Source organism: Ranitomeya variabilis, chromosome 1 (genome assembly GCF_051348905.1).
Source record: "Ranitomeya variabilis isolate aRanVar5 chromosome 1, aRanVar5.hap1, whole genome shotgun sequence".
Taxonomy (NCBI): Eukaryota; Metazoa; Chordata; class Amphibia; order Anura; family Dendrobatidae; genus Ranitomeya; species Ranitomeya variabilis.
In genome coordinates, this window is record NC_135232.1 from 158,703,957 (window position 1) to 158,728,682 (window position 24,726).

A 24,726-nucleotide genomic window follows, 5' to 3' on the forward strand; every position below is an offset into this window, starting at 1 on the left:
ACTAGCGTTGTTGGAGCCCGGGCTCTGCAGGTGGAGCAGAGTGTAGGCCGAAGCCTAATTGAACCGATTTCAAAAGTCACCTTTAACCCCCCCTCAGGGGTTACAAAGTAGAAGAGCCACAGCTTATGCAGCAGCAGTGCTGCGCAAGTCAAAGGTTGCTCTTGTAATTTTTCTCCTTGCACACGCTGAATGGAACACGTATAACATTTAGCCCTTTATACAGTCAAACTGTGTAATGGAGGCGAGAGTTCCCTTTGTAATGAGACGCAGCACAGGTGTCAAGAATCCCACCTTGGTGCTGGGTGCAGCCTCCCGAGCGTTGTTATTTGCTGTACAGGAGTCTGCGCTGTCGTGTTATCCCCTGGCCTAGCGCCGTTAGCGCTGCCCATCTTCTGGCATCATGTAATGTCGGCCGGTGCGGTTCGCGATGCCCATGAATCCCAGCCCCGCAGTGTCTTAACATTGTTAAAACACTGCGGGGCTGGGATTCAGGGCCTGGCGCAGCACATATGTTCGCCTCTCACACTCGGGTCCTTACACCCGCTTCAGACTGTGCGGCGTCATCTGATCCCTTATCGCATGCCACGGCCATGAAGCCGCACAGTCCGAAGAAGGCGGAAGGAGAGGAGGGACAGGCGAACTGATGCACTGATCCTGCCCATGAATCACACCCTCGCAGTCCCAATAAATAAGACACCGAGGGGCGTTGTGTGGGTCAGGGCGGCCGCAGAGGCGCAGCCAGCCAAACAATGATGCCAGAAGACGGGCAGCGCTACCAAGGGGGTTGCAGCGTGTCATTACAAAGGAAAGTCACACCACCGGGACGGTTAAATGGTCACACAGAGGACACATTTCAGACGTGTTTTCAGTTCCACATGTGCGAGGAGAATACGTTTCTGAGCCACCTTGCACACATGCAGCATTACCTGTCATGATCTCTGCAGGCAGAGATCATAGCAAGCCTATAGAGGGACAAGCTCTCGGAAGATGGAACTATACTGACCATGAACTAAGCCTGCCGCGCAACTAGAAATAGCCAGGTAGCATTTCCTATTTATCGCTAGATGCCCAGCTCTGGCCTAAGACCTAAATAGCTAGCAGAGGGAAATATAAGACCTGGCTCACCTCTAGAGAAATATTCCAAAGAAGACAGTAGCCCCCCACATATAATGACGGTGAGTTCAGATGAAACAACAAACGCAGCAGGAAAATAGTCTTAGCAAATTTGAGGTCCGCTTACTAGATAGCAGAAGACAGATAGTATACTTTCATGGTCAGCAGAAAAACACTAACAAAACACCATCCAGAGATTACCTTAAACTCTGGCATTAACTCATAACGCCAGAGTAGCAATCCCTGATCAACGAGAGCTTTCCAGACACAGTAACAAAACTTCAGCTGTGAACTGGAACAAATAGGCAAAACAAAACATGGACAAAAGTCCAACTTATCTAGTAGTTGTCTAGAAGCAGGAACAAGCACTGAGAGGCATCAGATAACATTGTTGACCGGCAAGAAACCACCAGAGAAATGAGCTTAAATAGCGACACCCACTACTGATGGAACCAGGTGAAACAGGAAAGAGGATGACAAGTCCAATTCCACAAGCGGCCACCGGGGGAGCCCAGAATCCAAATTCACAACAGTACCCCCCCCTCAAGGAGGGGGCACCGAACCCTCACCAGATCCACCAGGGCGACCAGGATGAGCCCTATGGAAGGCACGAACAAGATCAGAAGCATGAACATCAGATGCATTGACCCAAGAATTATCCTCCTGGCCGTAACCCTTCCAGTTGACCAGATACTGGAGTTTCCGTCTGGAAACACGAGAGTCCAAAATTTTCTCCACAACGTACTCCAACTCACCCTCAACCAACACCGGAGCAGGAGGCTCAACTGAAGGTACAACAGGTACCTCATACCTGCGCAATAACGACCGATGAAAAACGTTATGAATGGAAAAGGACGCAGGGAGGTCCAAACGGAAAGAAACAGGATTAAGAATCTCCAATATTCTATAAGGGCCGATGAACCGAGGTTTAAACTTAGGAGAAGAGACCCTCATAGGGACAAAACGAGAAGACAACCACACTAAATCTCCAACACAAAGCCGAGAACCAACACGACGATGACGGTTGGCAAAACGCTGAGTCTTCTCCTGGGACAACTTCAAATTGTCCATAACCTGCCCCCAGATGTGATGCAATCTCTCCACCACCGCATCCACTCCAGGACAATCCGAGGATTCCACCTGACCGGAGGAAAATCGAGGGTGAAACCCCGAATTACAGAAAAACGGGGACACCAAGGTGGAAGAACTGGCCCGATTATTGAGGGCGAACTCTGCCAATGGCAAAAAAGCAACCCAATCATCCTGGTCAGCAGAGACAAAACACCTCAGATATGTCTCAAGGGTCTGATTAGTCCGCTCGGTCTGGCCATTAGTCTGAGGGTGAAAAGCAGATGAAAAAGACAAATCTATGCCCATCCTAGCACAGAATGCCCGCCAAAATCTAGACACAAATTGGGTACCTCTGTCAGAAACAATATTCTCAGGAATACCGTGCAATCGGACAACATTCTGAAAAAACAGAGGAACCAACTCAGAAGAAGAAGGCAACTTGGGCAGAGGAACCAAATGGACCATTTTAGAGAAACGGTCACAGACCACCCAGATGACAGACATCTTCTGGGAAACAGGCAGATCTGAAATAAAATCCATCGAGATGTGTGTCCAAGGCCTCTTAGGAATAGGCAAGGGCAACAGCAGTCCGCTAGCCCGAGAACTACAAGACTTGGCCCGAGCACAAACGTCACATGACTGCACAAAGACTCGCACATCTCGTGACAGGGAAGGCCACCAGAAGGATCTTGCCACCAAATCCCTGGTACCAAAAATTCCGGGATGACCTGCCAATGCAGAAGAATGTACCTCAGAGATGACTCTGCTGGTCCAATCATCCGGAACAAACAGTCTATCAGGCGGACAACGATCCGGTCTATCCGCCTGAAACTCTTGCAAGGACCGCCGCAGATCAGGAGAAACGGCCGACAAAATTACTCCCTCCCTAAGGATACCTGTGGGTTCAGAATTACCAGGAGAGTCCGGGTCAAAACTCCTAGAAAGGGCATCTGCCTTAACATTCTTAGAACCCGGTAGGTATGACACCACAAAATTAAAGCGAGAAAAAAAAAAAGACCAGCGCGCCTGTCTAGGATTCAGGCGTCTGGCAGTCTCAAGATAAATCAAATTTTTGTGGTCAGTCAATACCACCACCTGATGCCTAGCCCCCTCGAGCCAATGGCGCCACTCCTCAAACGCCCACTTCATGGCCAAAAGCTCCCGATTCCCAACATCATAATTCCGCTCTGCGGGCGAAAATTTGCGAGAAAAGAAGGCACAAGGCCTAATGACGGAGCAGTCGGAACCTTTCTGCGACAACACTGCCCCAGCTCCGATCTCCGAAGCGTCAACCTCAACCTGAAAAGGCAGATTCACATCAGGCTGACGCAACACAGGGGCAGAGGCAAAACGGCGCTTAAGCTCCTGAAAGGCCTCTACAGCATGAGGGGACCAATTAGCAACATCAGCGCCTTGTCTGGTCAAATCAGTCAGTGGTTTAACGACATCCGAAAAACCAGCAATAAATCGGCGGTAAAAGTTGGCAAAGCCCAAAAATCTCTGAAGACCCTTAAGAGAGGAGGGCTGAGTCCAGTCACAAATAGCTTGCACCTTGACGGGATCCATCTCAATGGAAGAGGGAGAAAAAATATACCCCAAAAAGGAAATTTTCTGGACCCCAAAAACGCACTTAGACCCCTTCACACATAAAGAATTAGACCGCAGAACCTGAAAAACTCTCCTGACCTGCTGGACATGAGAGTCCCAGTCATCAGAAAAAATCAGAATATCATCCAGATATATTATCATAAATCTATCCAGAAAATCGCGGAAAATATCATGCATAAAAGACTGGAAAACTGAAGGGGCATTAGAAAGACCAAAAGGCATGACCAAATACTCAAAGTGGCCCTCGGGCGTATTAAATGCGGTCTTCCACTCATCCCCCTGCCTGATCCGCACCAAATTATACGCCCCACGAAGATCAATTTTAGAGAACCACTTAGCACCCTCTATACGAGCAAACAAATCAGTAAGCAATGGCAATGGGTATTGATACTTAACAGTGATCTTATTCAGAAGCCGATAATCAATACATGGTCTCAAAGAGCCGTCTTTTTTTGAGACAAAGAAAAACCCAGCTCCCAAGGGAGAAGAAGATGGACGAATATGTCCCTTTTCCAAAGACTCCTTTATATATTCCCGCATAGCAGCATGTTCCGGCACAGACAAATTAAACAAACGACCCTTTGGATATTTACAACCCGGTATCAAATCTATGGCACAATCGCACTCACGGTGCGGAGGTAACGACCCAAGCTTGGGTTCGTCAAAGACGTCTTGATAATCAGAGAGGAACTCAGGGACTTCAGAGGGAATGGACGACGAAATAGAAACCAAAGGTACGTCCCCATGAATACCCTTACATCCCCAGCTCAACACAGACATTGCTCTCCAGTCCAAGACTGGGTTGTGAGACTGCAACCATGGCAATCCCAGTACCAAATCGTCATGTAAATTATACAGCACCAGGAAACGAATAATCTCCTGGTGATCCGGATTGATACGCATGGTTACTTGTGTCCAGTATTGTGGTTTATTATTAGCCAATGGGGTGGAGTCAATCCCCTTCAGAGGAATAAGAGTCTCCAAAGGCTCTAAATCAAAACCACAACGATTGGCAAAAGACCAATCCATAAGACTCAGAGCGGCGCCAGAGTCAACATAGGCGTCCGTGGCAATGGATGACAAAGAGCAAATCAGGGTTACAGACAAAATAAACTTAGACTGAATGGTGCCAATGGAAACAGACTTATCAAGCTTCTTTGTACGCCTAGAGCATGCTGATATAACATGAGTAGAATCCCCACAATAGAAACACAATCCATTCTTCCGTCTAAAATTCTGTCGCTCGCTCCTGGACAGAATTCTATCACACTGCATACTCTCTGGCGCCTTTTCCATAGACACCGCCAGATGGTGCACCGGTTTGCGCTCCCGCAGACGCCTATCAATCTGAATAGCCATTGTCATGGACTCATTCAGACCTGCAGGCAAAGGGAACCCCACCATAACATCCTTAACGGCATCAGAGAGACCCTCTCTGAAAGTTGCCGCCAAGGCGCACTCATTCCACTGAGTAAGCACAGACCATTTACGGAATTTTTGGCAGAAAACTTCAGCTTCGTCTTGCCCCTGAGATAGTGCCATCAAAGTTTTTTCTGCCTGAAGTTCCAAATGAGGTTCCTCATAAAGCAAGCCCAAGGCCAGAAAAAACGCATCCACATCGCGTAACGCAGGATCCCCTGCTGGCAATGAGAAGGCCCAATCTTGAGGGTCACCCCTGAGCAAGGAAATCACAATCCTAACCTGCTGAGCAGGGTCTCCAGCTGAACGAGACTTCAGGGACAAATAAAGCTTACAATTATTTCGGAAATTCTGGAAGCTAGCTCTATTCCCTGTGAAGAACTCCGGCAAAGGAATTCTCGGCTCAGATGCCGGAGCATGTACCACAAAATCTTGTAAATTTTGTACTTTCGTGATGAGATTATTCAAACCCGCAGTTACACTCTGGAGATCCATTATTGTCAGGTGCACACAGAGCATACAGAGATTAGGAGGAGAGAGAGAAAAAAGACTGCAGCAAGGCAGACTGGAGGAAAAAAAAAAAAAAAAAATTCCAGCAGACTTCTTATAACTCTCCTTTCTCAACCTGGGTCTTTAACACTTTATGGGCCGGTCAAACTGTCATGATCTCTGCAGGCAGAGATCATAGCAAGCCTATAGAGGGACAAGCTCTCGGAAGATGGAACTATACTGACCATGAACTAAGCCTGCCGCGCAACTAGAAATAGCCAGGTAGCATTTCCTATTTATCGCTAGATGCCCAGCTCTGGCCTAAGACCTAAATAGCTAGCAGAGGGAAATATAAGACCTGGCTCACCTCTAGAGAAATATTCCAAAGAAGACAGTAGCCCCCCACATATAATGACGGTGAGTTCAGATGAAACAACAAACGCAGCAGGAAAATAGTCTTAGCAAATTTGAGGTCCGCTTACTAGATAGCAGAAGACAGATAGTATACTTTCATGGTCAGCAGAAAAACACTAACAAAACACCATCCAGAGATTACCTTAAACTCTGGCATTAACTCATAACGCCAGAGTAGCAATCCCTGATCAACGAGAGCTTTCCAGACACAGTAACAAAACTTCAGCTGTGAACTGGAACAAATAGGCAAAACAAAACATGGACAAAAGTCCAACTTATCTAGTAGTTGTCTAGAAGCAGGAACAAGCACTGAGAGGCATCAGATAACATTGTTGACCGGCAAGAAACCACCAGAGAAATGAGCTTAAATAGCGACACCCACTACTGATGGAACCAGGTGAAACAGGAAAGAGGATGACAAGTCCAATTCCACAAGCGGCCACCGGGGGAGCCCAGAATCCAAATTCACAACAATTACCGCTGTACAAGGTGGCTGGATAACGTAAAAACGCCTGGGGGAGGGGGGACAGGTTCCCTTCAATTTCAGTTCTTGTGTCTGCGTGGCTTTTGCAGGACACGTTGCCGGCTGCACAGCAGGGGAACAGCTGGCGGTGCTGGACCCCACTGACACATTGGCTGGTGTTTTTCTCTGTGCAGCTAGCACATCTGGGCCCCAACTGGCGGTGTGTTAGAGCCCAGGGACAGCAGGAGGAGGAGCAGGAGGAGGAGGAGCAGGGGGAGGGGAGTGTAGGCCGAAGCCTGCACAGGCGGCAGCTTTGGGTGTGTTGTGTCTGCGTGGCTTTTGCAGGACACGTTGCCGGCTACACAGCAGGGGAACAGCTGGCGGTGCTGGACCCCACTGACACATTGGCGAGGTGTTTGGCTCTGTGCAGCCAGCACTTCCGGACAGCAACTAGCGTTGTTGGAGCCCGGGCTCTGCAGGTGGAGCAGAGTGTAGGCCGAAGCCTAATTGAACCGATTTCAAAAGTCACCTTTAACCCCCCCTCAGGGGTTACAAAGTAGAAGAGCCACAGCTTATGCAGCAGCAGTGCTGCGCAAGTCAAAGGTTGCTCTTGTAATTTTTCTCCTTGCACACGCTGAATGGAACACGTATAACATTTAGCCCTTTATACAGTCAAACTGTGTAATGGAGGCGAGAGTTCCCTTTGTAATGAGACGCAGCACAGGTGTCAAGAATCCCACCTTGGTGCTGGGTGCAGCCTCCCGAGCGTTGTTATTTGCTGTACAGGAGTCTGCGCTGTCGTGTTATCCCCTGGCCTAGCGCCGTTAGCGCTGCCCATCTTCTGGCATCATGTAATGTCGGCCGGTGCGGTTCGCGATGCCCATGAATCCCAGCCCCGCAGTGTCTTAACATTGTTAAAACACTGCGGGGCTGGGATTCAGGGCCTGGCGCAGCACATATGTTCGCCTCTCACACTCGGGTCCTTACACCCGCTTCAGACTGTGCGGCGTCATCTGATCCCTTATCGCATGCCACGGCCATGAAGCCGCACAGTCCGAAGAAGGCGGAAGGAGAGGAGGGACAGGCGAACTGATGCACTGATCCTGCCCATGAATCACACCCTCGCAGTCCCAATAAATAAGACACCGAGGGGCGTTGTGTGGGTCAGGGCGGCCGCAGAGGCGCAGCCAGCCAAACAATGATGCCAGAAGACGGGCAGCGCTACCAAGGGGGTTGCAGCGTGTCATTACAAAGGAAAGTCACACCACCGGGACGGTTAAATGGTCACACAGAGGACACATTTCAGACGTGTTTTCAGTTCCACATGTGCGAGGAGAATACGTTTCTGAGCCACCTTGCACACATGCAGCATTACCGCTGTACAAGGTGGCTGGATAACGTAAAAACGCCTGGGGGAGGGGGGACAGGTTCCCTTCAATTTCAGTTCTTGTGTCTGCGTGGCTTTTGCAGGACACGTTGCCGGCTGCACAGCAGGGGAACAGCTGGCGGTGCTGGACCCCACTGACACATTGGCTGGTGTTTTTCTCTGTGCAGCTAGCACATCTGGGCCCCAACTGGCGGTGTGTTAGAGCCCAGGGACAGCAGGAGGAGGAGCAGGAGGAGGAGGAGCAGGGGGAGGGGAGTGTAGGCCGAAGCCTGCACAGGCGGCAGCTTTGGGTGTGTTGTGTCTGCGTGGCTTTTGCAGGACACGTTGCCGGCTACACAGCAGGGGAACAGCTGGCGGTGCTGGACCCCACTGACACATTGGCGAGGTGTTTGGCTCTGTGCAGCCAGCACTTCCGGACAGCAACTAGCGTTGTTGGAGCCCGGGCTCTGCAGGTGGAGCAGAGTGTAGGCCGAAGCCTAATTGAACCGATTTCAAAAGTCACCTTTAACCCCCCCTCAGGGGTTACAAAGTAGAAGAGCCACAGCTTATGCAGCAGCAGTGCTGCGCAAGTCAAAGGTTGCTCTTGTAATTTTTCTCCTTGCACACGCTGAATGGAACACGTATAACATTTAGCCCTTTATACAGTCAAACTGTGTAATGGAGGCGAGAGTTCCCTTTGTAATGAGACGCAGCACAGGTGTCAAGAATCCCACCTTGGTGCTGGGTGCAGCCTCCCGAGCGTTGTTATTTGCTGTACAGGAGTCTGCGCTGTCGTGTTATCCCCTGGCCTAGCGCCGTTAGCGCTGCCCATCTTCTGGCATCATGTAATGTCGGCCGGTGCGGTTCGCGATGCCCATGAATCCCAGCCCCGCAGTGTCTTAACATTGTTAAAACACTGCGGGGCTGGGATTCAGGGCCTGGCGCAGCACATATGTTCGCCTCTCACACTCGGGTCCTTACACCCGCTTCAGACTGTGCGGCGTCATCTGATCCCTTATCGCATGCCACGGCCATGAAGCCGCACAGTCCGAAGAAGGCGGAAGGAGAGGAGGGACAGGCAAACTGATGCACTGATCCTGCCCATGAATCACACCCTCGCAGTCCCAATAAATAAGACACCGAGGGGCGTTGTGTGGGTCAGGGCGGCCGCAGAGGCGCAGCCAGCCAAACAATGATGCCAGAAGACGGGCAGCGCTACCAAGGGGGTTGCAGCGTGTCATTACAAAGGAAAGTCACACCACCGGGACGGTTAAATGGTCACACAGAGGACACATTTCAGACGTGTTTTCAGTTCCACATGTGCGAGGAGAATACGTTTCTGAGCCACCTTGCACACATGCAGCATTACCGCTGTACAAGGTGGCTGGATAACGTAAAAACGCCTGGGGGAGGGGGGACAGGTTCCCTTCAATTTCAGTTCTTGTGTCTGCGTGGCTTTTGCAGGACACGTTGCCGGCTGCACAGCAGGGGAACAGCTGGCGGTGCTGGACCCCACTGACACATTGGCCGGTGTTTTTCTCTGTGCAGCTAGCACATCTGGGCCCCAACTGGCGGTGTGTTAGAGCCCAGGGACAGCAGGAGGAGGAGCAGGAGGAGGAGGAGCAGGGGGAGGGGAGTGTAGGCCGAAGCCTGCACAGGCGGCAGCTTTGGGTGTGTTGTGTCTGCGTGGCTTTTGCAGGACACGTTGCCGGCTACACAGCAGGGGAACAGCTGGCGGTGCTGGACCCCACTGACACATTGGCGAGGTGTTTGGCTCTGTGCAGCCAGCACTTCCGGACAGCAACTAGCGTTGTTGGAGCCCGGGCTCTGCAGGTGGAGCAGAGTGTAGGCCGAAGCCTAATTGAACCGATTTCAAAAGTCACCTTTAACCCCCCCTCAGGGGTTACAAAGTAGAAGAGCCACAGCTTATGCAGCAGCAGTGCTGCGCAAGTCAAAGGTTGCTCTTGTAATTTTTCTCCTTGCACACGCTGAATGGAACACGTATAACATTTAGCCCTTTATACAGTCAAACTGTGTAATGGAGGCGAGAGTTCCCTTTGTAATGAGACGCAGCACAGGTGTCAAGAATCCCACCTTGGTGCTGGGTGCAGCCTCCCGAGCGTTGTTATTTGCTGTACAGGAGTCTGCGCTGTCGTGTTATCCCCTGGCCTAGCGCCGTTAGCGCTGCCCATCTTCTGGCATCATGTAATGTCGGCCGGTGCGGTTCGCGATGCCCATGAATCCCAGCCCCGCAGTGTCTTAACATTGTTAAAACACTGCGGGGCTGGGATTCAGGGCCTGGCGCAGCACATATGTTCGCCTCTCACACTCGGGTCCTTACACCCGCTTCAGACTGTGCGGCGTCATCTGATCCCTTATCGCATGCCACGGCCATGAAGCCGCACAGTCCGAAGAAGGCGGAAGGAGAGGAGGGACAGGCGAACTGATGCACTGATCCTGCCCATGAATCACACCCTCGCAGTCCCAATAAATAAGACACCGAGGGGCGTTGTGTGGGTCAGGACGGCCGCAGAGGCGCAGCCAGCCAAACAATGATGCCAGAAGACGGGCAGCGTTACCAAGGAGCTTACATAGACAAGAAAACGGAGGAAAAAAGTCCACTTCAACATATTTAGAAAACAATATACAAAAGATTTATTAAATAATCAATACAAATACAAATATGTAAAATACAAAAACATGGGTGTATTGTTAATACCGCCATATAGCAGAAGACACATAGGAGGAAATGCGGCAATGACCAAGTCAGGGGGGGAGTTCACATATACACCTTTTGGGTGGCAGCGTCAGCTCAGAAAGTAAAGAGAATGTATGACCAAATACAATCACTACGTCTAAATCACATGGCACAGGTAGCCCAAAGTACAAAGATCATATCTTCATAAGCACATATAGTTGCTGCTTACCCATTATGGATCAGGTGTGTTCTCCCCACCTCACTCGGTCCCCCCGGACGCGCGTTTCGCGTGGCTTTTTCAACAGGGTGTATCCATAGTGTGTCTCATTGTGTTTAAATATCATAGACCCGGAAGTAGAATTGGTGACGCCGGCGCATGCGCAGTAGCGTCCAGAGTGCATCGTTCAATAGGGCCATCACAGTGGGGAGTGTATGAGAGGCGGAGCTCCACCTTCCAAGCACAAGAAGTGTAGCACTCCCCACTTGTAAGTGATAGGTCCACAAGAAGATGGCTACGATGGACGACACCGGGCATGCGCACCACCAATTCCGAATAAAAAGCCCAGGCTACAGCCATTTTTTGTGATAAGATTAAGATTGCTCAGAAAACAGAACACCGCAGCGTCCCGAAATATACGTAAACCGGAACGCTAGATAGATTAGAAGCGTCCCCAATAGAGTGAAAAAGCGGGACGCTAGAAAGATGCAGAAAATAATAACGCACCTCATATGTTTAAAGTGAGTACAGTCACATAAAAACAATAACAGAAAGAGAAAAAAGGAGCGCTATAATAAAAAGACAAATTACAAAAAGAAACAATAACATACATATAAATATGTGAACAGAGCATTTATCATGCGTGTAAAACATATATGTGATTCCATGTATATGTAATAGAACAGACCCCACAAAACACTGGGGAATAGATTATACTGTGTGTTAGTGGTCGCTTACAGTCCCAAAGTACATATTCGATGTCAAAGGGTCCTCTCACGGTGCTAAGATATAGACCAACAAGGTTAAAATTAATATGTGATCCTGCCCATTCTTGAAAGACGCAGGGATGTCAAGTGAAACATAGTGAATAACTAATAACCCCCAACCCCTAAACTAAACCAAATAATATGGACATACTAACAACTCATACAAACATTCACTAAAGGATAATGTTAACATATAAAAACCACATAAAGTGCAAACTCATGAAAAAACATAGACCACGTATAGAAAACATATATGTAGATAACATATAGACAATATGTAACGGACACTCCTTCTCTTTAGGTTCCGAGACGTTCACCGGGTTTTGCTGCGGCGTCATCACCAGTACGTAGCCATGGACGACTAATAAAAACTAAAAAGAAAAACACACAACAAGACAGTAAATACATAAAAATATTAAAAGCGAATGGTGAAAGAGTCACCCAAGAGAGGACAGCCAGGTCAAAGGTCATGGAATATTTTCCATATTACATCCCTATTATATCGCTGCATGTCAGAACAAAGCCGGAAAATTATGGAAGTATATTTTTGGAACCAAGTAATGTATCGAACACAATAGAGATCCTACGGGACTCTCACAGAAAAGGAGCGAAGCTGAGCTGCTCATTAAGTCCCTTAGGGGCAAGGGTGTCAAGGGTGACAATCCACTTACACTCGCACTGTGCGAGTAACTTGGTCAGATTGCCACCCCTGACACCTCCATGTATTAAATCTATCCCTCTCACTTTTAAGCCCCTAGGGTCTGATCCGTGGAACAGCCGAAAGTGCCTGGGTAATGTTTTTAAGACCGATGGGTCTTCTACTTCTTTGCCTGCCAAAATATCCCTTACGTGTTCGCGTGTCCGGAGGTGTCAGGGGTGGCAATCTGACCAAGTTACTCGCACAGTGCGAGTGTAAGTGGATTGTCACCCTTGACACCCTTGCCCCTAAGGGACTTAATGAGCAGCTCAGCTTCGCTCCTTTTCTGTGAGAGTCCCGTAGGATCTCTATTGTGTTCGATACATTACTTGGTTCCAAAAATATACTTCCATAATTTTCCGGCTTTGTTCTGACATGCAGCGATATAATAGGGATGTAATATGGAAAATATTCCATGACCTTTGACCTGGCTGTCCTCTCTTGGGTGACTCTTTCACCATTCGCTTTTAATATTTTTATGTATTTACTGTCTTGTTGTGTGTTTTTCTTTTTAGTTTTTATTAGTCGTCCATGGCTACGTACTGGTGATGACGCCGCAGCAAAACCCGGTGAACGTCTCGGAACCTAAAGAGAAGGAGTGTCCGTTACATATTGTCTATATGTTATCTACATATATGTTTTCTATACGTGGTCTATGTTTTTTCATGAGTTTGCACTTTATGTGGTTTTTATATGTTAACATTATCCTTTAGTGAATGTTTGTATGAGTTGTTAGTATGTCCATATTATTTGGTTTAGTTTAGGGGTTGGGGGTTATTAGTTATTCACTATGTTTCACTTGACATCCCTGCGTCTTTCAAGAATGGGCAGGATCACATATTAATTTTAACCTTGTTGGTCTATATCTTAGCACCGTGAGAGGACCCTTTGACATCGAATATGTACTTTGGGACTGTAAGCGACCACTAACACACAGTATAATCTATTCCCCAGTGTTTTGTGGGGTCTGTTCTATTACATATACATGGAATCACATATATGTTTTACACGCATGATAAATGCTCTGTTCACATATTTATATGTATGTTATTGTTTCTTTTTGTAATTTGTCTTTTTATTATAGCGCTCCTTTTTTCTCTTTCTGTTATTGTTTTTATGTGACTGTACTCACTTTAAACATATGAGGTGCGTTATTATTTTCTGCATCTTTCTAGCGTCCCGCTTTTTCACTCTATTGGGGACGCTTCTAATCTATCTAGCGTTCCGGTTTACGTATATTTCGGGACGCTGCGGTGTTCTGTTTTCTGAGCGATCTTAATCTTATCACAAAAAATGGCTGTAGCCTGGGCTTTTTATTCGGAATTGGTGGTGCGCATGCCCGGTGTCGTCCATCGTAGCCATCTTCTTGTGGACCTATCACTTACAAGTGGGGAGTGCTACACTTCTTGTGCTTGGAAGGTGGAGCTCCGCCTCTCATACACTCCCCACTGTGATGGCCCTATTGAACGATGCACTCTGGACGCTACTGCGCATGCGCCGGCGTCACCAATTCTACTTCCGGGTCTATGATATTTAAACACAATGAGACACACTATGGATACACCCTGTTGAAAAAGCCACGCGAAACGCGCGTCCGGGGGGACCGAGTGAGGTGGGGAGAACACACCTGATCCATAATGGGTAAGCAGCAACTATATGTGCTTATGAAGATATGATCTTTGTACTTTGGGCTACCTGTGCCATGTGATTTAGACGTAGTGATTGTATTTGGTCATACATTCTCTTTACTTTCTGAGCTGACGCTGCCACCCAAAAGGTGTATATGTGAACTCCCCCCCTGACTTGGTCATTGCCGCATTTCCTCCTATGTGTCTTCTGCTATATGGCGGTATTAACAATACACCCATGTTTTTGTATTTTACATATTTGTATTTGTATTGATTACTTAATAAATCTTTTGTATATTGTTTTCTAAATATGTTGAAGTGGACTTTTTTCCTCCGTTTTCTTGTCTATGTATTGGTTTGGAGTAGTCCCAGAAGGGCACCCGAGGAGTGCCTAGAGAGAGTTGGTACTTACCACTCATATATACAGAGTATATTGGTGCTTCATGACTGTAATATTAAATGTTACCAAGGAGCTTGTTGCGTGTGTCAATACAAAGTCAAATCACACCTGAGGGACGTTTTAATGGTCACAGAGGACACATTTTAGACGTGTTCACTTCAACATGGGCAAGGAGAATAAGTTTCTGAGCCACCTTGAACACATGCAGCATTACTGCTGTTCAAGGTAGCTGTAAAACATAGAAACACCTGGGGGAGGGGGGACAGGTTCCCTTCAATTTCAGTTCTTGTGTCTGCGTGGCGGTCGCAGGACACGTTGCCGGCTACACAGCAGGGGAACAGCTGGCGGTGCTGAACCCCACTGACACATTGGCTGGTGTTTTTCTCTGTGCAGCTAGCACATCTGGGCAAAAACTGGCGGTGTTAGAGCCCAGGGTCAGCAGGAGGAGCAGGGGGAGCGGAGTGTAGGCCGAAGCCTGCACTCGAGCAAGTTGAAAGGAAACCTTTAACCCCCCCCCCCCCCAGGCGTTTGTAGCTGAAAGAGCCATTGTGTACAGCACTAATGCTGGAAAAGGTAAACTTAGCTCTTTTAATTATGGTCCTTGTACATGCGGAACCTAACATTTATGAAATGTGTCTCCTCACAGCGTTAAACCGTCCGGTAGGTGGAACTTTCCTTTGTCGTGTGACGCAGCACAGCCATCATTTTTACCCCCTTGGCGCCGTGCGCCGCCTCCTCAGCGTTGTTTGAATCTGTCCCGGAGCCTGCGCTGTTAGGTTAGCCCTTGGCCATGCACACATGTTGCGCTGCCCGTCTTCTGACCTCATTTGGTGTCAGGCTGGCTGCGCCTGTGCGGGTGCGCTGGCCGAGATCCCGCCTCGCAGTGTCGTCTAATGTAATCCCACCGCGGGCCTGTGATCCGTGCCCGTGCGCAGTGCATATCCTCTCCTCTCACTCCCCTCCCTACGGCTTTTTCAGACTGTGCGGTGTCACGGCCGTGGCATGCTATTAGGGACCAGCTGACATCGCACAGTCTGAAGAAGCCGTAGGGAGGGGAGTGAGAGGAGAGGATATGCACTGCGCACGGGCACGGATCACAGGCCCGCGGTGGGATTACATTAGACGACACTGCGAGGCGGGATCTCGGCCAGCGCACCCGCACAGGCGCAGCCAGCCTGACACCAAATGAGGTCAGAAGACGGGCAGCGCAACATGTGTGCATGGCCAAGGGCTAACCTAACAGCGCAGGCTCCGGGACAGATTCAAACAACGCTGAGGAGGGGGCGCACGGCGCCAAGGGGGTAAAAATGATGGCTGTGCTGCGTCACACGACAAAGGAAAGTTCCACCTACCGGACGGTTTAACGCTGTGTGGGGACACATTTCATAAGTGTTTGGTTCAGCATGTGCAAGGAGCATCACGAAAAGAGGCACTTTTTCCCTTTGCATCATTACTGCTGCACAAGGTGGCTCCTTCAGTAACAAACGCCTGGGGGGGGGGGGTCAGGTTCCCTTACATTTAACTTGTTGTGCCTGCGTGGCGGTCGCAGTACACGTTGCCGTATACACAGCAGGGGAACAGCTGGCGGTGCTGAACCCCACTAACACATTGGCGAGGTGTTTGGCTCTGTGCGTACAGCACTTCTGGACGGCAACTAGCGGTGTTGGAGCCCAGGGACAGGTGGAGGAGGAGGAGGTTGGAGGAGGTTGGAGGGATTGCCACACACACAGCAGGGGAACAGCTGACGTTACTGAACCCCAATAACAGAGGAGGGACTGTTGACTGTGCGTACAGCACTTCTGGACGGCAACTGGCGGTGTTGGAGCCCAGGGACAGGTGGAGGAGGAGGAGGTTGGAGGAGGTTGGAGGAGGTAGGAGTGATTGCCACACACACAGCAGGGGAACAGCTGACGTTACTGAACCCCAATAACAGAGGAGGGACTGTTGACTGTGCGTACAGCACTTCTGGACGGCAACTGGCGGTGTTGGAGCCCAGGGACAGGTGGAGGAGGAGGAGGTTGGAGGAGGTTGGAGGAGGTAGGAGTGATTGCCACACACACAGCAGGGGAACAGCTGACGTTACTGAACCCCAATAACAGAGGAGGGACTGTTGACTGTGCGTACAGCACTTCTGGACGGCAACTGGCGGTGTTGGAGCCCAGGGACAGGTGGAGGAGGAGGAGGTTGGAGGAGGTTGGAGGAGGTAGGAGGGATTGCCACACACACAGCAGGGGAACAGCTGACGTTACTGAACCCCAATAACAGAGGAGGGACTGTTGACTGTGCGTACAGCACTTCTGGATGGCAACTGGCGGTGTTGGAGCCCAGGGACAGGTGGAGGAGGAGGAGGTTGGAGGAGGTTGGAGGAGGTAGGAGGGATTGCCACACACACAGCAGGGGAACAGCTGACGTTACTGAACCCCAATAACAGAGGAGGGACTGTTGACTGTGCGTACAGCACTTCTGGACGGCAACTGGCGGTGTTGGAGCCCAGGGACAGGTGGAGGAGGAGGAGGTTGGAGGAGGTAGGAGGGATTGCCACACACACAGCAGGGGAACAGCTGACGTTACTGAACCCCAATAACAGAGGAGGGACTGTTGACTGTGCGTACAGCACTTCTGGACGGCAACTGGCGGTGTTGGAGCCCAGGGACAGGTGGAGGAGGAGGAGGTTGGAGGAGGTTGGAGGGATTGCCACACACACAGCAGGGGAACAGCTGACGTTACTGAACCCCAATAACAGAGGAGGGACTGTTGACTGTGCGTACAGCACTTCTGGACGGCAACTGGCGGTGTTGGAGCCCAGGGACAGGTGGAGGAGGAGGAGGTTGGAGGAGGTAGGAGGGATTGCCACACACACAGCAGGGGAACAGCTGACGTTACTGAACCCCAATAACAGAGGAGGGACTGTTGACTGTGCGTACAGCACTTCTGGACGGCAACTGGCGGTGTTGGAGCCCAGGGACAGGTGGAGGAGGAGGAGGTTGGAGGAGGTAGGAGGGATTGCCACACACACAGCAGGGGAACAGCTGACGTTACTGAACCCCAATAACAGAGGAGGGACTGTTGACTGTGCGTACAGCACTTCTGGACGGCAACTGGCGGTGTTGGAGCCCAGGGACAGGTGGAGGAGGAGGAGGTTGGAGGAGGTTGGAGGGATTGCCACACACACAGCAGGGGAACAGCTGACGTTACTGAACCCCAATAACAGAGGAGGGACTGTTGACTGTGCGTACAGCACTTCTGGACGGCAACTGGCGGTGTTGGAGCCCAGGGACAGGTGGAGGAGGAGGAGGTTGGAGGAGGTAGGAGGGATTGCCACACACACAGCAGGGGAACAGCTGACGTTACTGAACCCCAATAACAGAGGAGGGACTGTTGACTGTGCGTACAGCACTTCTGGACGGCAACTGGCGGTGTTGGAGCCCAGGGACAGGTGGAGGAGGAGGAGGTTGGAGGAGGTTGGAGGAGGTAGGAGGGATTGCCACACACACAGCAGGGGAACAGCTGACGTTACTGAACCCCAATAACAGAGGAGGGACTGTTGACTGTGCGTACAGCACTTCTGGACGGCAACTGGCGGTGTTGGAGCCCAGGGACAGGTGGAGGAGGAGGAGGAGGTTGGAGGAGGTAGGAGGGATTGCCACACACACAGCAGGGGAACAGCTGACGTTACTGAACCCCAATAACAGAGGAGGGACTGTTGACTGTGCGTACAGCACTTCTGGACGGCAACTGGCGGTGTTGGAGCCCAGGGACAGGTGGAGGAGGAGGAGGTTGGAGGAGGTTGGAGGGATTGCCACACACACAGCAGGGGAACAGCTGACGTTACTGAACCCCAATAACAGAGGAGGGACTGTTGACTGTGCGTACAGCACTTCTGGACGGCAACTGGCGGTGTTGGAGCCCAGGGACAGGTGGAGGAGGAGGAGGTTGGAGGAGGTAGGAGGGATTGCCACACACACAGCAGGGGAACAGCTGACGTTACTGAACCCCAATAACAGAGGAGGGACTGTTGACTGTGCGTACAGCACTTCTGGACGGCAACTGGCGGTGTTGGAGCCCAGGGACAGGTGGGGGAGGAGGAGGAGGTTGGAGGAGGTAGGAGGGATTGCCACACACACAGCAGGGGAACAGCTGACGTTACTGAACCCCAATAACAGAGGAGGGACTGTTGACTGTGCGTACAGCACTTCTGGACGGCAACTGGCGGTGTTGGAGCCCAGGGACAGGTGGAGGAGGAGGAGGTTGGAGGAGGTTGGAGGGATTGCCACACACACAGCAGGGGAACAGCTGACGTTACTGAACCCCAATAACAGAGGAGGGACTGTTGACTGTGCGTACAGCACTTCTGGACGGCAACTGGCGGTGTTGGAGCCCAGGGACAGGTGGAGGAGGAGGAGGTTGGAGGAGGTAGGAGGGATTGCCACACACACAGCAGGGGAACAGCTGACGTTACTGAACCCCAATAACAGAGGAGGGACTGTTGACTGTGCGTACAGCACTTCTGGACGGCAACTGGCGGTGTTGGAGCCCAGGGACAGGTGGAGGAGGAGGAGGTTGGAGGAGGTAGGAGGGATTGCCACACACACAGCAGGGGAACAGCTGACGTTACTGAACCCCAATAACAGAGGAGGGACTGTTGACTGTGCGTACAGCACTTCTGGACGGCAACTGGCGGTGTTGGAGCCCAGGGACAGGTGGAGGAGGAGGAGGTTGGAGGAGGTTGGAGGGATTGCCACACACACAGCAGGGGAACAGCTGACGTTACTGAACCCCAATAACAGAGGAGGGACTGTTGACTGTGCGTACAGCACTTCTGGACGGCAACTGGCGGTGTTGGAGCCCAGGGACAGGTGGAGGAGGAGGAGGTTGGAGGAGGTAGGAGGGATTGCCACACACACAGCAGGGGAACAGCTGACGTTACTGAACCCCAATAACAGAGGAGGGACTGTTGACTGTGCGTACAGCACTTCTGGACGGCAACTGGCAGTGTTGGAGCCCAGGGACAGGTGGAGGAGGAGGAGGTTGGAGGAGGTAGGAGGGATTGCCACACACACAGCAGGGGAACAGCTGACGTTACTGAACCCCAATAACAGAGGAGGGACTGTTGACTGTGCGTACAGCACTTCTGGACGGCAACTGGCGGTGTTGGAGCCCAGGGACAGGTGGAGGAGGAGGAGGTTGGAGGAGGTTGGAGGGATTGCCACACACACAGCAGGGGAACAGCTGACGTTACTGAACCCCAATAACAGAGGAGGGACTGTTGACTGTGCGTACAGCACTTCTGGACGGCAACTGGCGGTGTTGGAGCCCAGGGACAGGTGGAGGAGGAGGAGGTTGGAGGAGGTAGGAGTGATTGCCACACACACAGCAGGGGAACAGCTGACGTTACTGAACCCCAATAACAGAGGAGGGACTGTTGACTGTGCGTACAGCACTTCTGGACGGCAACTGGCGGTGTTGGAGCCCAGGGACAGGTGGAGGAGGAGGAGGTTGGAGGAGGTAGGAGGGATTGCCACACACACAGCAGGGGAACAGCTGACGTTACTGAACCCCAATAACAGAGGAGGGACTGTTGACTGTGCGTACAGCACTTCTGGACGGCAACTGGCGGTGTTGGAGCCCAGGGACAGGTGGAGGAGGAGGAGGTTGGAGGAGGTAGGAGGGATTGCCACACACACAGCAGGGGAACAGCTGACGTTACTGAACCCCAATAACAGAGGAGGGACTGTTGACTGTGCGTACAGCACTTCTGGACGGCAACTGGCGGTGTTGGAGCCCAGGGACAGGTGGAGGAGGAGGAGGTTGGAGGAGGTTGGAGGGATTGCCACACACACAGAAGGGGAACAGCTGACGTTACTGAACCCCAATAACAGAGGAGGGACTGTTGACTGTGCGTACAGCACTTCTGGACGGCAACTGGCGGTGTTGGAGCCCAGGGACAGGTGGAGGAGGAGGAGGTTGGAGGAGGTAGGAGGGATTGCCACACACACAGCAGGGGAACAGCTGACGTTACTGAACCCCAATAACAGAGGAGGGACTGTTGACTGTGCGTACAGCACTTCTGGACGGCAACTGGCGGTGTTGGAGCCCAGGGACAGGTGGAGGAGGAGGAGGTTGGAGGAGGTAGGAGGGATTGCCACACACACAGCAGGGGAACAGCTGACGTTACTGAACCCCAATAACAGAGGAGCGACTGTTGACTGTGCGTACAGCACTTCTGGACGGCAACTAGCGGTGTTGGAGCCCAGGGGCAGGTGGAAAAGCAGAGGAACACAATGTAGGCCGAAGCCTGAGAAAGTCGAAAGGGAACCTTTAACCCCCCCCCCAAGGCGTTTGTAGCTGAAAGAGCCAGCTTGTGCAGCACAAAAGATGCAAAAGGAAAAGGTGGCTCTTTTCATCATGCTCCTTGCAAACACAGAACTAAACACTTTTAAAATGTGTCCCCTGAAGCCGTGAAACCGTCCCGGAGGTGGGACTTTCCTTCGTAATATGACGCAGCACAGCCATCATTACTACCCCCCCGCCGCCGTGCCCCGGCTCCTCAGCGTTGTTTGATTCCGTCCCGGAGCCTGCGCTGTTATGTTATCCCGTGGCCAGGCACACTTAGCGCTGCCCATCTTCTGACATCATTTGGTGTCAGGCTGGCTGCGCCTGTGCGGCCGCGCTGGCCGAGAGCCCGCCTCGCAGTGTCTTCTGATGTAATCCCACTGGGGGCCTGGGATCCATGGCCATGCGCAGTGCATATCCTCGCCTCTCACTCCCCTCCCTACGGCTTCTTTTTCAGACTGTGCGGTGTCACGGCCGTGGCATGCTATTAGGGACCAGCTGACACCGAACAGTCTGAAGAAGCCATAGGGAGATGAGTGAGAGGTGGAGGTTCAGATATGCACTGCGCATGTCCATAGATCCCAGGCCCCCAGTGGGATTAAATCAGAAGACACTGCGAGGCGGGCTCTCGGCCAGCGTGGCCGCACAGGCGCAGCCAGCCTGACACCAAATGATGGCAGAAGACGGGCAGCGCTAAGTGTGCCTGGCCACGGGATAACATAACAGCGCAGGCTCCGGGACGGAATCAAACAACGCTGAGGAGCCGGGGCGCGGCGCCGGGGGGGTAGGAATGACGGCTGTGCTGCGTCATATTACGAAGGAAAGTCCCACCTCCGGGACGGTTTTACGGTATCAGTGGACACATTTTATAAGTGTTAAGTTTTGCGTGTGCAAGGAGCAAAACCAAAATAGCTACCTTTTTCCTTGTGCAGCATTACTGCTGCACAAGGTGGCTCTTTCAGTAACAAACGCCTTGGGGGGGGGGACAGATTCCCTTACATTTCAGTTGTTGTGTCAGCGTGGCGGTCGCATGACACATTGCCGGCTACACAGCTGGGGATCAGCTGACGTTACTGAAACCCAATAACACTGGGTCGTATGTTTTGACTGTGCAGACGGCACATCTGAGCCTCAACTGGCGGTGTTGGAGCCCAGGAATTTAAGTTCAGGTGGTAGAAAGATGAACACAACAGGAGACCTGGATAACGTATACAGTGACCTAATTATTTAATCAGGAGGAGGAGTGGCAAATTCCTGCGAGATCCAGGCCTTGTTCATTTTCAGGAAAGTAAGCCGGTCAACGTTATCGGAGGATAGTCGCATGCGACGGTCAGTTAGTACACCACCTGCAGCACTAAAGACACGTTCCGATAATACACTGGCCGCAGGGCAAGACAGCACCTCCAATGCATACTGGCTTAGCTCTGGCCATGTATCCAGCTTTGAGACCCAAAATTTGAAAGGGGAAGAGCCGTCTGGGAGTACAGCAAGAGGGCAAGACATGTAGTCTGTCACCATCTGACGGAACCGTTGCCTCCTGCTGACTGGAGCCGTCTGTGATGGTGTAGACTTTTGTGGCGGGCACAGAAAACTGTGCCACAGTTCGGCCATACTGGTCTTGCCTTGGGCAGAGGCACTGCTTCTGCTCCCTCTTTGTGCAGAGCCTCCACCACTGCCTGGACGCACTGAGCTGCTTTGGAATGCACTAGCAGCACTTCTCTCAGTTGGAATGGAGAAGATGATGGAACTGACCAGTGTGTCTTGGTACTCCCGCATTTTTCGCTCCCGGTTCAACGGTGTGATGAGGCTTTCTACGTTGTCCCGGTAGCGAGGATCGAGGAGGGTGAACACCCAATAATCAGACATGTTGAGAATGTGGTCGATGCGGCGGTCGTTTCTCAGGCACTGCAGCATGTAATCCACCATGTGCTGCAGACTGCCAACTGCCCAAGAAACGCTGTCCCCAGCTGGAGGCGTGATCTCTGCCCGCTCGTCATCACCCCACCCTCGCTGTACACACTGAGTACTGGACAATTCGGGAACTCCCTCCTCTGGACGGATGTCTTCCTCCTCCATTGACTCCTCCTCATCCTCCTCACAAACTGTCCCCTGCCTACGCGTTTGTGAGGAACCACGTGGCGCTGACTGTCCAGAAGATGATGGAAGTGGTGAATCCTCATCCTCCACCTCTTCCACAACATCATCCCTTAGCGCTTGCAGTGATTTTTCAAGCAGGCAGATAAGGGGGACAGTCATGCTGACTAGTGCATCATCTGCACTCGCCATCCGCGTGGAATAATCAAAGGGACGCAAAACCTGGCAGACATCCTTCATAGTGGCCCACTCTGTGGTTGTGAAGTCTGTACGGCGCTGACTGCGACTTTTTTGCGCCTGATACAGCTGGTACTCCATTACAGCTTGCTGCTGCTCACACAACCGCTCCAACATATGTAACGTGGAATTCCACCTGGTAGGTAGGTCACATATGATGCGATGTTCCGGCAGGCGGTGTCGGCGCTGCAGAGCCGCAATGCGCGCTTTTGCCGTGCTGGAACGCCGCAAGTGAGCACACTCTAGGCGGACCTTGTGCAGCAGTGCATCAAGATCCGGATAGTCCCTCAAAAAACTCTGCACGACCAAATTGAGCACATGTGCCAGACATGGGATGTGAGTGAGGTTGCCGAGGCCCAGGGCTGCCACCAGATTTCGGCCATTATCACACACTACCATGCCTGGCTGGAGATTCGCTGGCTCAAACCACACATCGCTCTCCTGCTTGATGGCATTCCAGAGCTCCTGCGCTGTGTGGCTACGATTCCCCAAAAAAATTAATTTCAAGACGGCCTGTTGACGTTTGGCCACGGCTGTGCTCATGTCGGTCGTAACAGGTACACGTTCATCACGGGTCCATGTGGAGGTGGACTGTGACGGCTCCTGCAGCGATGATTCTGAGGAACTGGTGTAAGAGGAGGAGTCAATGCGTACAGAATGGATTCCTGCAATCCTTGGAGTGGGCAGGACACGTCCTGCGCCACTCGCACGGTCTGTACCCGGCTCAACGACATTAACCCAATGGGCAGTGAGGGAAAGGTATCGCCCCTGTCCATGTTGACTGGTCCACGCATCGGTGGTGAGGTGGACCTTGCTACTGACGGCGTTCAGTAGCGCGTGTTTTATGTGTCCCTCCACATGCTTGTGCAGGGCAGGGACGGCTTGCCTGCTGAAGTAAAAGCGGCTGGGCACACTGTACTGTGGGACTGCCAATGACATCAAGTCACGGAAGCTGTCAGTCTCCACCAGCCTGAATGACAGCATTTCCAGTGACAGAAGTTTGGCAATGCCTGCAGTCAGAGCCTGTGCTCGTGGGTGGTTTGACGAGAAAGGCCACCTTTTCTCCCATGCCTGTACTACCGATGGCTGTAGACTGGGCTGGGAGTGTGTGGTTGACTGGGAAAGTGGTGCTGCGGGTGGAATGACAGCGGGTCTCTGGACAACAGGGCCAGAGGTTCTTCCACGGCGATCCTGGGAGGAAGCCGAACCAGCTGCGTGTGAGCTAGAGGAAGAGGCAACACGAGCTGAAGAGGTGGTAGCTGCCGCTGTTGGTTGGCCTAGCTCTTCAGTGTGTTTGTCTAACTCCGCCGGGTGCCTGTTGCGCACATGTTTCCACATGTTGGAGGTATTGAGGTTGGCGACTTTTTGACCTCTTTTGATTTTTTGATGACACACCTTGCATCTGACATAGCAAATGTCATCTGCAACTGTGTCAAAAAGGACCAGGCACTGCAAGTCTTGGGAGCCCCCCTTTTGACTTTTGGAAGAGACATGCTCCTTACGGGTGCCAAAGCGGAGGCTGCAGGATCCGCAGTCTTCCCCCTCCCTCTCCCTCTTTGGGCCGTACGGGGAATCTCTTCCTCAGAGCTGCTCCCACCACCTTCCTGTCCCTGACGCCAAGATGGGTCAAGGACCTCATCATCTACACTACCCTCTGCCCCCAACTGCTCCTCCTGGGTAGTCTCAGCAGCAGAGCACGCACCAGTAAGTGG